Source organism: Papio anubis, chromosome 13, assembly GCF_008728515.1.
Source record: "Papio anubis isolate 15944 chromosome 13, Panubis1.0, whole genome shotgun sequence".
Classification (NCBI taxonomy): domain Eukaryota; kingdom Metazoa; phylum Chordata; class Mammalia; order Primates; family Cercopithecidae; genus Papio; species Papio anubis.
In genome coordinates, this window is record NC_044988.1 from 93,536,450 (window position 1) to 93,549,017 (window position 12,568).

General features: G+C 39.0%; 1 pseudogene; it reads left to right on the forward strand.

Annotated features, from left to right (window-relative positions):
• Positions 1-9,108: 9,108 nt before the first annotated feature.
• Positions 9,109-10,337, forward strand: LOC101009828 (annotated as a pseudogene).
• Positions 10,338-12,568: the final 2,231 nt, after the last annotated feature.

A 12,568-nucleotide genomic window follows, 5' to 3' on the forward strand; every position in this document is an offset into this window, starting at 1 on the left:
CCATAGCCAATGTCATACTGAAGGGGAAAAAGTTAAAAGCATTCCCCCTAAGAAATGGAAAAAGACACAACTCCCATTCAACATAGTACTGGAAGTTCTAGCTAGAGCAATCAGGCGAGAGAAAGAATAAAAGGCATCCGCCAGGCACAGTGGCTCACTCCTGTAATCCCAGCACTTTTGGAGGCCCAGATGGGTGGACCACATGTGGTCAGGAGTTTGAGAACAGCCTGGGCAACATAGTAAAACCCCGTCTCTACCCAAAATACAAAATCTAGCCAGGCGTGGTTGCAGGCGCCTGTAGTCCCAGCTACTCAGGAGGCTGAAGCAGAAGAATGGTGTGAACCCGGGAGGTGGAGCTTGCAGTGAGCTGAGATTGCGCTACTGCACCCAAGCGTGGAGAGGAAGAGACTTCATCCAAAAAAAAAAAAAAAAAGAATAAGATGCATCCAAATTGGAAAAGAAGAAATCAAATTATCTCTGTTGAATGATTGTATGGTCTTCTACCTGGAAAACCCTAAAAAATCCTCCAAAAGATTCCTAGATTTGATAAATGTCTTCAGCAAATTTTCAGGATGCAAAAACAACATACAAAGATCAGAAAGATCAGTAGCATTCCTATATACCAATAACAAGTTGCAAACCAAATCAAAACCTCAATCCTATTTATAATAGCTACAAAACACACACACACACACACCCCTGGTAATACATTTAACCAAAGAAGTGAAGATCTCTACAAGGAGAACAACAAAATACTAATGAAAGAAATCACAGACGACACAAACAAATGGAAAAACATCACGTACTTGTGGATTGGAAGAATCAGTATCATAAATGATGATATTGCCCAAAGCAATCTACAGATTCAATGCACTTCCTATCAAATTGCCAATGTCATTTTTCAGAAGAAAAAACAATTTTAAAATTCATATGAGGCCAGGTGCCATAGTTCATGCCTGTAATCCTAGCACTTTGGTAGGCTGAGGCAGGTGGAACACTTGAGGTTAGGAGTTTGAGACCAGCGTGGCCAACATGGTGAAATCCTGTCTTTACTAACAATACAAAAATTAGCCGGGTATAGTGACATATGCCTGTAGTCCCAGCTACTTGGGAGGCTGAGGCAGGAGGATTGCTTGAACCCAGGAGGCAAAGGTTGCAGTGAGCCGAGATCATGCAATTGCACTCTAGCCTGGGAGACAGAGCAAAACTCCGTTTCAAAATAAAATAAAATAAAATTCATATGGAACCAAAAAAGAGACCGAATAGCCAAAGCAGTCCTAAGCAAAAAGAACAAAGTTGGAGATATCGTGTTACCTAACCTCAAATTATATGACAAGGGTATAGTAACTAAAACAGGATGGTACTGGTATAAAAATAGCCACATAGCTCAATGTAACAGAAGTGAGCACCCAGAAATAAAGCCACATACCTACAACCAACTGATTTTCAGCAAAGCTTACAAAAATACACATTGGGGAAAAGGACACCCTATTCAATAAAGGGTGCTGGGAAAATTGGGTAGCCGCATGCAAAAGAATGAAACTAGACCCGTATCTTTCACTGTATACAAAAAGTAACTCAAGATTGATTAAAGACGTAAGTGTAAGACCTAAAACTATAAAAATCCTAGAAGAAAACCTAGGAAGTTTTCTGGACATTGGCGTAGCCAAATGATTTATGACTAAAACATCAAAAGCACAAAAAACAAAAACAAAAATAGACAAATGGGACTCAATTAAACTAAAAAGCTCCTGCATGGCAAAACAAATAATAAACAGAGTAAACAGACAACCTAAAGAATGGGAGAACATATTTGCAAACTATGCATCCAACAAAGGACTAATAGCCCAAATCTACAAGGAACTCAAATAACTCTACAAAAGAAACAAATGACCGCATCAAAAAGTAGGCAAAGACCATGAACAGGCATTTTTTTAAAGAAGGCCTACAAGTGGCCAACAAATGTATGAAAAAATGCTCCACATCACGAATCATCAGTGAAATGCAAATTAAAAGCACAATGAGGACCAGGAGCGGTGGCTTACGCCTATAATCCTAGCACTTTGGGAGGTCGAGGTAGGTGGATCACTTGAGGCCAGAAGTTCGAGACCAGCCTGGCCAACATGGTGAAACCCCATCTTTACTAAAAATACAAAAATTAGCTGGGTGTGTTGGTGCATGCTTGTAATCCCAGCTACTTGGGAGGCTGAGACATGAGAATAGCTTGAACCTGGGAAATGGATGTTGCAGTGAGCTGAAATCATGCCACTGCACTCCAGCCTGGGCAACACAGTGACACTCTATTAAAAAAAAGAAGAAGAAGAAAAAGAAAAGAAAAAACAAGATAAAACGAAACACACACAATGAGGTACCATATTACACCAGTTAGAATGGCTATTACTAAAAAATCAGAAGACAGATGTTAGTAAGGATGTGGAGAAAAGGGAATGCTTATACACTGTTGGTGGGAAAGTAAATTAGCACAATTTCTGTGGAAAACAGTATGGATATTTCTGAAAAAGCTAAAAATATAACTACCATTTGATCCAGCAATTCCACTACTGGCTATCTACCCAAAGGAAAAGAAATCATTATATTAAAAAGACACATGCACTTGTATGTTTATCGCAGTGCTATTCACAATAGCAAAGTCATGGAAATTTTTTTTTTTTTTTTTTTTTTTTTTTTTTGAGACAGAGTCTTGCTCTGTGGCCCAGGCTGGAGTGCAGTGGCCAGATCTCAGCTCACTGCAAGCTCCACCTCCCAGGTTTACGCCATTCTCCTGCCTCAGCCTCCCGAGTAGCTGGGACTACAGGTGCCCGCCACCACGCCCGGCTAGTTTTTTGTATTTTTTAGTAGAGACGGGGTTTCACTGTGTTAGCCACGATGGTCTCAATCTCCTGACCTCGTGATCCACCCGTCTCGGCCTCCCAAAATGCTGGGATTACAGGCTTGAGCCACGGCGCCGGGCCAAAGTCATGGAATTAATCTAAATATCCATCAGCAGATGATTAGATAAAGCAAATGTGAGATACACACACACACGCACACACACACACATATCTATTCCACAGAATACTACTCAGCCATAAAAAAGAATGAAATCGTGTCTTTTGCAGCAACAGGGATGGAACTAGAGGCCATTACTCTAAGTGAAATAACTCAGACCCAGAAAGTCAAATACCACATGTTCTCACTTATAAGTGTGCCGTAAACAATGTGTACACGTAGACATAAAAAGTGGAATAATAGACACTGGAGACTTCAAAAGATGGGAGGGTAGGCAAGGGGTGAAGGATGAAAAGTTAGCTATTGGGTACAATGTACACTATTCAAGTGATGCATAAACTAAAAGCCCAGACTTCATTACTATGCAATATATTCACATAGCAACACCTGTACTCCCTAAATCTATTTAAAAGAATTTTTTAGAAACTTTAGAATCAACTTGACATGTTCCATTATAATTTTAATTGGGATTGCATTGAATTAATAAATTAATTTAGATAAAATTTATTTTTTTACAAATAAAGTCTCCTTCAAAAATGTAGAGACTTTCTTAGAGTCATTCTTTTATTTATATCAATAAAGTTGTATATTTTTCTTTTATAGGCCTTATACATTTCTAGTTGAGTTTATTTCTCAACATTTTTACTTGTTGATACTATTGTGAGTGGGAATTCACTGCAAAAGCTAAAATTGGTTAGTACTAATGGCTGGGAAATCTATCGGGTTTTCTATGTTAATCTTATATCCAGCCTCTTTACTGAATTCTCTCATTTGTTTCCTCTTGGATTTTCTACTTATTTTGTCTTCAGAAACTGAAAGTTCATCTTCCCTTCTCAAAATTAATATTCAACCATTAATCTATCTTATATTTTATGCTTTCAAAGTAAATTTCAGGTATCAGTACACACTTCACCCTTAAGCACTTCAGCTTGCATATCCTTAACTATTGTTCAATACTTGTTTATTCTTTTTTTTTTTGAAAAAAGAAACATATAGTATACCTTGAAATGTCCAAATCTTAAGTACAACTTTCCATGAATTTTGATCAACACATATACCTGTGAAATCTAAACCCCTACCAAGACAGAGAACATTACTAACATCCAGGAAAGTTTTCTTATGGCCCTTCCCAGTCAATCCCCTGCTTTCACCCCTTTTCGGTGGCAGAGTTCTGATGCATTTTCACAATAGACTACTTTGCTTATTCTAGAATTTCACATAAATGGAATCACATAGGATGTACTCTTTTGTATAATGGCTTCTTTCACTCAAAATAATGTGTTTTTTAAAATTCACTCATATTATCTTAATTTGTTCCTTTTTATTACTGAACAGTACTTCATTGCCTGAATGAATCATGCTTTATTGTCTTACTGATGGACATCTTTCCAGTTTTTGGCTATTAGGAATAAATTTTCTATAAACATTCTTGTATACTTATTTTTGTGGATTTGCATTTTCATTCTTCCATAAATACCCAGGAGTGAAACTGATGAGTCATAAGGCAAGTAGTATGAAAAGTTTTATAAGAAACTGCCAGAACATTTCTCAAAATGATTTTTAAAGACTTTTTTTTTTTTTTTTTGAGATAGTCTCCCTCTGTCTGGCCCAGGCTGGAGTGCAGTGGTGTGAATCTTGACTCACCGCAGTTTTCGCCTCCCGGATTCAAGTGATTCTCCTGGGTCAGCCTCCCGAGTAGCTGGGACTACAGGAGTCTTCCACCACACATGGCTAATTTTGTATTTTCAGTAGAGATGGGGTTTCACCATGTTGGCCAGGCAGGTCTCAAACTCCTGACCTCAGGTGATCCACCCACCTTGGCCTCCCAAAGGGCTGGGATTACAGGCGTGAGCCACCGTGCCCAGTCAAGATTAATTTTTTTAGAGCAGTTTTAGGTTCACAGCAAAATTGAGAGGAAGGTATAGAAATTTCCCATATATCCCCTGCCCCTCACATGCAGAGCACCCCATACCATCAACATCCCCTACCAGAGTGGTCCATTTGTTAACAACCAACGAACCTATACTGAGACATCATTATCACTCAGTCCATAGTTTAGCTCAGGGTTCATTCTTGGTGTTGTACATTCTACGGGTTTGGACAAATGTATAATGGCATGTGTCCACCATTATAGTATCATATAGCACATTTTCTCCGCCCCCAAACTACTCTGTGCTCTGCCCATTCCTCCCTTCCCACTTCTCTGATCTTTTTACTGCCTCCATAAGTCTAAACTGATTTGACATTTAACACTACCACCAACAATATATGAGAATTTCAGTTGCTCTGCGTGTTTTCCTCTGCAAGCTTTATAGTTTTAAGTTTCATGTTTAGGGTTTTTTGTTTTTTGTTTTAGAGATGGGATCTTGCTCTGTTGCCCTGGCCGGAGTGCAGTAACACTACTATAGCTCACTGCAGTCTCCAACACCTAGGTTCAAGCAATCTTCCCATTTCAGCCTTCTGAGTAGCTGGGATTGCAGGTATGAGCCACTGTACCCAGCTATGCTTAGGTTTTAAAAAATATATATTTCAGGTCAATTTTTGTGTATGATGTGAAATGGGTAAAAGTTTATTTTTCCATATGGATATCCAGTTGTCCCAGTTCCATTTGTTGACAAGACTTACCTTTCCCCATTGGATTACTTTGGTGCTCTTATTTAAAATTTAGTATTTGAGCTCTCTATTTTGTTCCATTGATACATTGTTGCCCTTACAGTCCTTACAAGTTTTATAGAGTCCTTATAGCAATACCATAATCTTAATTACTTGAGGTTAGTTAGGAAAGCCTTCCAAATTTATCTTCTGGACTGCTTTGCCTATTCTAAGTCATTTGCATTTCCAAATAACTTTTGAATTAGTTGATATATTGCTACCAAATAATCTTTGTGGGATTATAACTGAGATTAAGTTAAATGTATAGATGAGTTTGGGGAGAATTGATATTTTAATATTTTTGTGTCTTTCAATTCATGAACATCTTATATATTTCTATTTATTTAGGTCTTCTTCAATTTCATTCAGAAATGTTTCATAGTTTTCAGTATAGATATCTCACATAACTTTTGTTAAATTTATTCCTATGATTATATGTATTTTAATCCTTTTGTAAGTCAACTTGTTTTTTAGACTTTATTTTCCAATTGTTTCATACCAGTATACAAATATCTAATTAATTTTTGTTTATTACCCTTGTGTATGTGACCTCACTAAATTCAGGTGTTAGTTCTAGTAGTTGTGTTATAGCTTCCCTGAGATTTTCTACCTAAACAATTACGTTATGCCATCTGCAAATAGAGAAGATTGTATTTCTTTTTATTGCCTTATTGCAATGCTTAGATTCTTTGGGACCCTATTGATTAGAATTGAGTGAGTGTACACTTAACTTGGTCAGTTTGGACTAATACAGCAAATATACCATAGACTGGTGGCTCAAATAACAAGCATTTCTTTCTCACAATTCTGAAGGCAAGTAAGCCCAAGATCAGGTGCCAGCAGATCCAGTGTATGGTGAGGGACCACTTCTCCTCCTCCTCCTCCTCTTCCTCTTCTTTCTTATTTATTTTATTTATTTATTTATTTATTTATTTATTTATTTATTTATTATTTTGAGATGGAGTTTTGCTCTGTCGCCCAGGGCTGGAGTGCAATGGTGAGATCTTGGCTCACTGCAACCTCTGCCTCCAAGGTTCAAGTGATTCTCCCGCCTCAGCCTCCCAAGTAGCTGGGGTTATAGGGACCTACCACCATGCCCATCTAATTTTTTTGTATATTTAGTAGAGACAGAGTTTCACCATGTTGGTCAGGCTAGTCTCGAACTCCTAACCTCTAGTGATCTACCCACCCTGGCCTCCCAAAGTGCTGGGATTACTGGTGTGAGCCATCACACCCAGCCCTTCTTTTTTCTAAGACAGGGCCTCACTGTGTTTGCCCAGGCTGGAGCATAGAGGCAGGATCATGGCTCGCTGCAGCCTCAACCTCCCAGGCTCAGGTGAACCTCCCACCTCAGCCTCCTGAGCAACTGGGACTACAGGAACATGCCACTATGCTTGGCTAATTTTTTTTTTTTTTTTTAGTTTTTTGTAGAGACGAGGTTTTACTATGTTGCCCAAGCTGGTCTCAGACTGCTGGGCTCAAGCAATCCTCCTGCCTCAGCCTCCCAAAGTGCTGGGATTACAGGTATGAGCTACTGCACCTGGCCTCTGGATATCTTCATATGTCCTTATATTCTTATGGAGGAGGAAAAAAGCAAGGTATCTCGTGTTTTTTCTTAAAAACGCACTAATCTTGTTCATGAGGGCTCTACCCTTATGATCTATTTACCTCCTGAAGGCCCCATCTCTAAATACCATTGTACTGGGCATTAGTCTTCAACATAGAATGTTGAGGATTCACATTCGGTTCATAGCAGCATCCTTGCCTTGTTTCTGATGTTAGGGGGAAAGTGTTTAATTTTCCTAAGTATTATGTTAGCTGTGTGATTTTCTCAGATGCCCTTTATAAGATTAAGAAAGTTTACTTCTACTCCTAGTCTGCAGGATGCTCTTTCATTTTGATTTTTTTTTTTTTAATTGAGACAGGGTCTCGCCATGTTGCCCAGGCTGGTCTTGAACTCTTGGCCTCAAACAATCCTGCGGCCTCAGGCACCCAAAGTGCTGGGATTACAGGTGTGAGCCACCATGCCCGGCTTGAGTGTTCTTTTTAAAAATCCAGAGTGGGTGCTGGATTTTGTCAAATGCTTTTTCTGCATCTATTGAAAGTGATCATATGGGGTTTTTTTTCCTTCCTAGTCTGTTAATCAGTGAATTACATTGACTGATTTTTGAATGCTAAACCAACCTTATATTCCTGAGATAAATCACAATTGGTCATGATGCATTACTCTTTTTAAATACATCGTCGAATTTTATTTGCTAATGTTTTGTGCTTTTTTTTTTTTTTTTTTTTTTTTGCCTATGTTCATGGGAGATGTGGCTCTGTAATTTTCTCTTTTTTTTCCATAATGGGTTTGTCAGGTTTTGGTAATTGGATTGTGATGGGCTCATAAAATAATTTGGAAAGTTTTCTTATCCCCTTTGTTTTCTGCAAGAGTTGCCTGAGGTTGGTCTTCTTACTTTCTTTCTCAAAGAAAGCTAGGACTCACTCGTGAAATTATTTGGGCCTGGAACTTTCCTTGTGGAAAGATTTTCAATAACAAATTCAATTTCTTTAATATTTATGGATATTTATATTTTCTGTCTCACTTTGGGTCATTTTTGATAATTAGTCTTTCAAGGAATTCATACATTTTATTTGAATTGTTGATTTATTGACAAAGTTATTCATAATATTATCACTTTTTATTCTTCAATGCTTGTGATATTTGTAGTGCTAACTCCTCTTTCATTCCTGATATTTGATAATTTGTAGGGTTTTCCTCTTTTTTTCTTGATATCTGACTAGAGGTTTATCAATTTTTAAAAATCTTTTAAGGCCAACGTGAAGGCTCATGCCTGTAATTCCAGCACTGCGGGAAGCCAATCAAAGGGCATAGTTTGAGCCCAGGAGTTTGAGACCAGCCTGCACAACATAAGGAGATTCCATTGCTACAAAAATTTAAAAATTAGTCAGGTATGGTGATACGTACTTATAGTCCTAGCTACTCAGGAGGCTGAGGCAGGAGGGTCACCTGAGCCCAGGAGTTTGAGGCTGCAGTGAGTTATGATGGCCCCACTGCACTCCAGCCTGAATGAGAGCAAGACGCTGTCTCTAAAACATACAATCTTTTAAAAGACTTAACTCTTCACTGTTAATTTTCTCTGTTGCTTGTCTGTTTTCTGTAGCATTGATTTCTACTTTTAGTTTTAGTATTTTCTTCCTCTAATTAATTTGGTTTACTTTTCTTAGATTCTTTGTTTGTTTGTTTGTTTGTTTGTTTGAGACGGAGTCTCACTCTGTCAGGTAGACTGGAGTCTGGAGTGTAGTGGTGCAATCTCAGCTCACTGAAACCTCCATCTCCTGGGTTCAAGTGATTCTCAGCCTCCCAAAGTAGCTGGGATTGCAGATGTCCACCACCACGCCTGGCTAATTTTTGTATGTTTAGCAGAGATGGGGTTTCACCATGTTGGCCAGGCTGGTCTTGAACTCCTGACCTCAGGAGATCTGCCCGCCTTGGCCTCCCAAAGTGCTGGGATTACAGGCGTGAGCCACCGCACGTGGCCTCTTAGATTCTTAATGTGAAACCATAAATAATTAATTTTAAATCTTTCTTTTTTTTCTAATACAAACATTTAAACTTTCTTCTTTTCTAATATGAGTATTTAAACCATAACTTTCCCCATAACGGCTGCTTTGGCTGCACCTCACAGATCCTTATATGTTACATTTTTATTATCATTCAATGCAAAATATTACATAATTTATTTTGGGTTTTATTCTTTGACTCGTGAACTATTTAGAAGTATATTGTTGCCCTTTAGCTGCCATCTTGCGTCCCCGCGTGCGTTCGCCTAATCTCAGCTGGTCCACCTCAGACCCCCTGAGCACCAACCCTAGGCCCCCTCGCGGCCCCTTATTCGCTCCGACAAGATGAAAGAAACAATCATGAATCAGGAAAAACTCGCCAAACTGCAGGCACAAGTGCGCATTAGTGGGAAAGGAACTGCTCGCAGAAAGAAGGTGGTTCATAGAACAGCCACAGCAGATGATAAAAAAACTTCAGTTCTCCTTAAAGAAGTTAGGGGTAAACGATATCTCTGGTATTGAAGAGGTGAATATGTTTACAAACCAAGGAACAGTGATCCACTTTAACAACCCTAAAGTTCAGGCATCTCTGGCAGCGCACGCATTCACCATTACAGGCTATGCTGAGACGAAGCAGCTGACAGAAAGGCTACCCAGCATCGTAAACCAGCTTGGTGCAGATAGTCTGACTAGATTAAGGAGACTGGCCCAGAAGCTCTGCCCCAACAATCTGTAGATGGAAAATCACCACTTGCTACCGGAGAGGATGATGATGATGAAGTTCCAGATCTTGTGGAGAATTTTGATGAGGCTTCCAAGAATGAGGCAAACTGAATTGAGTCAAGTTCTGAAGATAAGACTTGAAGAAGTTACTGGGAGCTGCTATTTTATATTATGACTGCTTTTTAAGAAATTTTTGTTTATGGATCTGATAAAATCTAGATCTCTGATATTTTTAAGCCCAAGCCCCTTGGACACTGCAGCTCTTTTCAGTTTTTGCTTATACACAATTCATTCTTTGCAGCTAATTAAGCTGAAGAAGCCCGGGAATCAAGTTTGAAACAAAGGTTAATAAAGTTCTTTGCCTGGTTAAAAAAAAAAAAAAAAAAGAAGTTACATTGTTTGGGCTGGTCGCGGTGGCGGTGGCTCAGGCCTGTAATCCCAGCACTTTGGGAGGCTGAGGTGGGTGGATCACCCGAGGTCAGGAGTTCGAGATAAATCTGGCCAACATGGTGAAACCCCATCTCTACTAAAAAAATAAATATTAGCTGGGTGTGGTGGCAGGTGCCTGTAATCCCAGCTACTCGGGAGGCTGAAGCAGGAGAATCGCTTGAACTTGGGAGACAGAGGTTGCGGTGAGCCAAGATCTCGCAATCACCCCATTGCACTCCAGCCTGGGCAAAAAAAGAGAAAATCCATATCAAAAAAAAAAAAAAAAAAAAGGGAGAGAGAGAGAGGAAAAGAAGTATATTATTTAATTGCTGGATATCTTATTTTTATTGATTCTCAATAAAATGTCTATTGTGGTCAGAAAACATATTCCATGTAGCTTCATTTCTTTAAAATGCATTGAGCTTTGCTTTACAGTCTAGCATATGATATGTACTGGTGAATATGCTATGGACGTTTGAAAAGTTCTGTGTCTATTCTGCAATTGTTAGATGTAGTGCCTATATACTACATTTTTATTGGTTTATTTTTGGTCTAATTGTTCTATTAAGTGCTGAAAGAGGGGTGTAAAAATCTTCAAGTATGATTATAAAATTGTCTCCTTTTTCCTTTAATTTTATGAATTTTTGCTTGGTGTACTTCGGACCTCTATTCTTAGGAACATACACGTTTATGATTTTTACTCCCATATGATAATGAAATGCTTCCTTTATCTCTGGAAATATTCTTTTTCTTGAAGTCTATTTTATGTTAATATAACCACTCCAGCTTTCTTACACTTACTTTTTGCATGGGATAACTGTTTTTTTTTTTTTTCTGTTTACTTTCAACCTATATTTAAAGCGGGTCTCTTGTAGATGGCATATTATGAGTTTTGTTTTTTATTCATTAGGGCAATATGACTTTTAATTATAGTGTTTAGTGCATTCACACTAATGTAAATATTGATATGGTTAGACTTGGGGTTAGCATCTTATGACTTTATTTTTTTTTCTTTTTGAGGAGTTTCCTTTAGCATTTCATGCAATACAAAACCTATTTGTGATATTTTCTCCCCTTTGAATGAACGTACCTTTATTTTGCCTTTATTATCAAAGGATATTTTCACTACATTGTGGTCGCTAGAATTTTTTAAAGCTTTTTTTTCTTTTCTTTTTTTTTTTTTTTTTGAGACAGAGTCTCCCTCTGTCACCCAGGCTGGAGGGGCGGTGCACCGGCTCACTGAAACCTCTCTGCCTCCCAGGGTTCGCTGCATTCTTCTGCCCTCAGCCTCCCAAGTGAAGCTGGTGGCCAGGCACCCGCTGCCGCTTCCAGCTAATTTTTGTATTTTGAGAGACTGGGTTTCACTCCTATGTTGGTAGAGGCTGGGTTTCACCCGCTGGCCAGGCTGGTCTCAACTCCTGGCCTCAAGTGATCTGGGCTCCACCTCAGCCTCCCAAAGTGTTGGAATTACAGGTGTGAGCCACTGCGCCCGGCCTCCAGCATTTTTCTTTAAGCAAATTTTTAAAACATTTTTGACCTCCATAATCTTTAGTAAGAATTCAGTGCCAGGTGCAGTGGCTCACACCTGTAATCTCAGCACTTTGGGAGGCCGAGGCAGGCAGATCACGAGGTCAAGAGTCTGAGACCAGTCTGGCCAACATGGTGAAACCCCATCTCTACTAAAAATATCAAAAAAAAAAAAAAAAAAGGCCTCTGGTGGTGGGTGCCTGTAATCCCAGCTTCTGTCTACTCGGAAGGCTGAGGCAGGAGAATGGCATGAACCCGGGAGGCAGAGCTTGCAGTGAGCCAAGATTGCGCCACTGCACTCCAGCCTGCAACAGAAGATCCAAATTTACCCCAGTGGTCATTAAAATAATTGTTCCCTTACATGTAATATATTAGTTTTTCTTGCTCCTTTTAAGATTTTTCTCTTTACTTTTGGTCCTCAACAGGTTGATAATGATGTGCTTGACAGTAGTTTATTGTATTCATTTTGCTTGGTATATACTGGGGTCCTTGAATCTGTAAATTTGTTTTTCAAAAAAATTTGGTACATTTTAAACCATTCCTTCTTTCTTTTTTCATTTGAGACAGGGTCTTGCTCGGTTGCCCAGGATAGAATGCAATGGTGCAAACAAGGCTCATTACAATCTGGACCTCCTGAGCTCAAGCAATCCTCCTGCCTCAG